The following is a 3,155-nucleotide window of genomic DNA, read 5'->3' as shown; positions in this document are numbered from 1 at the left end:
TGTTTGCTTTATATGATAACTTGAGGATGTGTTATAAAATTTCAACATAGAATTTTGAAGCTCATAAAATATGCCAATTCATTCATATATTTTCAAAACTCACAAAAATTACTTATTTATTTGTTGATTGATTTTAATTATTTTTGTTCCATCTGACATATTCAACAGGTTCACCAAGTTTCTACAGAGTAAAAAAATGTGACTAGAAAATTATTTATGCTAATATGCTTTATATAAACTTATTCATAGATCACCAAAAATGCTTCTATGTCATTTCTTCATCAATTTCAATTCTATATCCTCAATTTATGTCACCAATATAGTTCACTACAGTGTCAACTGGGCTGAAATTAAAATTGTGTTAAATTTTGTTGCGAGATGCCAGATGAGCTCCACATCATTGATGTGTTAGTTCTTTTTTGTATCTTTCAAAGTACCCACCTACTAATTCCTTTTGATGTCATATTTTGGTAGCAAACCAACCAAAGATGTGTTCTACCTTCAAGCAGACAAGTATGGGTGATTGTGAAACAGCAGGTCCTTCTACATCAGGGGTATTACCTTCCTCAAAGAAGAAAACAAGGTTTTCCAACAACAATGTAAGTGATTCTGCTCCTGCGTGGTATGTGGGGGTACTAGAATTATGATTTGAAGAGGTTCATTTGAATTGAACAGCGACCAGACTGCACAGATCGATCACATAATGTATATTATTGATTGATAAAAATATTGTAAATGACTAAATACATGCCATGGAGGTGTTTTGAATTAAAAACAAAAATAGAATGGGGCTGTCTCACTGTAAAATGAAATCTGACCAATTTTGAGTTATTGTACTTAAAGAGTGAATATATGCAAGGTATACTCATGGTCTACTTTATATTAGAACTAAATCTAGAATTATTGATTATAAATTAATGAAAAAAGCTGATACATGTAGATTGCTGTGCACTTACTACAGATGACAGGTATTCAAATTGTATTTTTGTTGGTCAACATGTTTTATTTGCACAAATTAAACTCTTGGGCATGCTAACAGCATCCCCAAGGTATCACATGTGTTTACTCCTGGAAAACAGTTTCAAACAGCATTTTAAGCTTTAATTATGATATCAATGTTTTGAAGGTTTTGGATACTGACAGAAGCTCTGCCAGCGATTTCGATCTGCCTAATTCTGAGAGTGACGATGATCAGCTCTATACCAAGAATAGAGTCTATGGTAAGAATTAAGTAAAGTCATTAAGTTTTCCAAATTTCATATCTTGGTCATAGTATTTATGTGATACATATGATACAAGCAGTTTCGTGTGATAATTATAATAACAAATATTTGAAGCACAAAATTCATATTTAGCCCCCCCCCCCCCCCAAAAAAAAATGATAACAATAATGTCCATGTATTGTATATATTTGGTAAACATATCATGAAATTCTCAAACTTGTCATCGGTAATTCTTATCAAATTTAGGAAATGAATCTTGCATTTTCTGTTAACTTCTGCCTCTGCATTTACTTATCAAGAACTTGTAGTTTCTGTGCATCATATGTGAACATTACATATCAGGGCTCGAATTAAGAATTTAAAGGGGCAAGGCCATTTTTTAAAAGGGCACTTAAGGGAAAGGGCAGGCAGTTTTCACTTTGTAGGACATCCAAGGCCACCAATAAAAGGGCATCAATAATAAATGCACTTTTCAATGGGGCACATGCACTGGATTACCGCAGGGCACCAAGGCCACATCAAAAAAGGGCAGTTATTTTGGCCTTAAGTCTACAAATATTTGAAAGGGCATCAAGGCCATTTCTGAGGGCATCTAAGGCCATGGCCTTGGATGGCCTTGGATTAATTCGAGCCCTGACATTTGTTGGACTGTTCATAATTGACAACATACTGTGAAACTGGTTTTGTAATATGTGCTTGTATCTGGCCACTCTCCTCTGTTAACATGACAGATGTTTTTAGCGCTGTCAAATATGCCTTTACACACTTGGGGAAGCCTTTTGCATTTTGTCTTTGATATCTTTCAAAGTACTAATTCCTTTTGATGTCATATTTTGGTAGCAAACCAACCAAAGACGTGTTCTACCTTCAAGCAGACAAGTATGGGTGATTGTGAAACAAGAGGTCCTTCTACATCAGGGGTATTACCTTCCTCAAAGAAGAAAACAAGGTTTTCCAACAACAATGTAAGTGATTCTGCTCCTGCGTGGTATGTGGGGGTACTAGAATTATGATTTGAAGAGGTTCATTTGAATTGAACAGCGACCAGACTGCACAGATCGATCACATAATGTATATTATTGATTGATAAAAATATTGCAAATGACTAAATACATGGCCATGGAGGTGTCTTGAATGAAAAACAATAGGATGGGGCTGTTTCACTGTTAAATGAAATCTGACCAATTTTCAGTTATTGTATTACTTAAAGAGTGAATATATGCAAGGTATACTCGTGGTGTACTTTATATTGGAACTAAATCTAGAATGATTGATTATCAATTGATTAAATAAGTTGATACATGGTTACACATCAAAAAATAAGTCCCCCTTAAACAATCATCAATAATTTCCGATTCAATGCGATATTTTAATATATTTTTATGTGAGCGTGTTGGTAATTTTATAAGCTATCCTCTGAGTAAATCTTATGGACATATTTGACATCATGCTTCAGTGAGCAACGTCAGAAGGTAAAAATGTCACTTTTCAAAAGTCACAAGCCAAATATCATTACTTTGATTCCATTTTATTGGAACTAATTCCACATTCTCTTCATGAAACATAGTCAGAAGGCTTGAAAAAGGTATTTTCTAGAAGACAATACAACTTTTTTGACTGAATTTCACGGTTGAATAAAGACAAGTCAAAATTTACTATAAATGGATTTTTTTACACATATCTTTCAATAAAAATGATAGAATATGATGACAGTTATTTTTGGGAAGACTACCTTCAACAATATACATTGTTACACGGTTCAATGAACATATTGAAAACAAAAATACGATTTTCAAATATTGTAGGCATGTATTGTTTCATTTTGGTAACTGAAAATTATCTGTTCTCAACTTTTTTGTTATGTTCATGACCAATTAACATGCTTCAATGATTTAAAGGCGTTTAATTAAACATTCACGCTTGAATGAACGT

General features: G+C 33.3%; 1 long non-coding RNA gene across 1 annotated transcript; it reads left to right on the top strand.

The window, feature by feature from the left end:
- Positions 1-338: 338 nt before the first annotated feature.
- LOC121412503 lies at positions 339-1,366 on the top strand. Its single transcript, XR_005969619.1, has 2 exons — positions 339-599; positions 1,127-1,366. It is a non-coding gene; the product is annotated as an uncharacterized LOC121412503 (long non-coding RNA).
- Positions 1,367-3,155: the final 1,789 nt, after the last annotated feature.

Source organism: Lytechinus variegatus, chromosome 4 (genome assembly GCF_018143015.1).
Source record: "Lytechinus variegatus isolate NC3 chromosome 4, Lvar_3.0, whole genome shotgun sequence".
In the NCBI taxonomy this organism is placed as follows: Eukaryota; Metazoa; Echinodermata; class Echinoidea; order Temnopleuroida; family Toxopneustidae; genus Lytechinus; species Lytechinus variegatus.
Note: the sequence above shows the minus strand (reverse complement) of the source record. Positions and strands in the feature narration are given on the sequence as shown.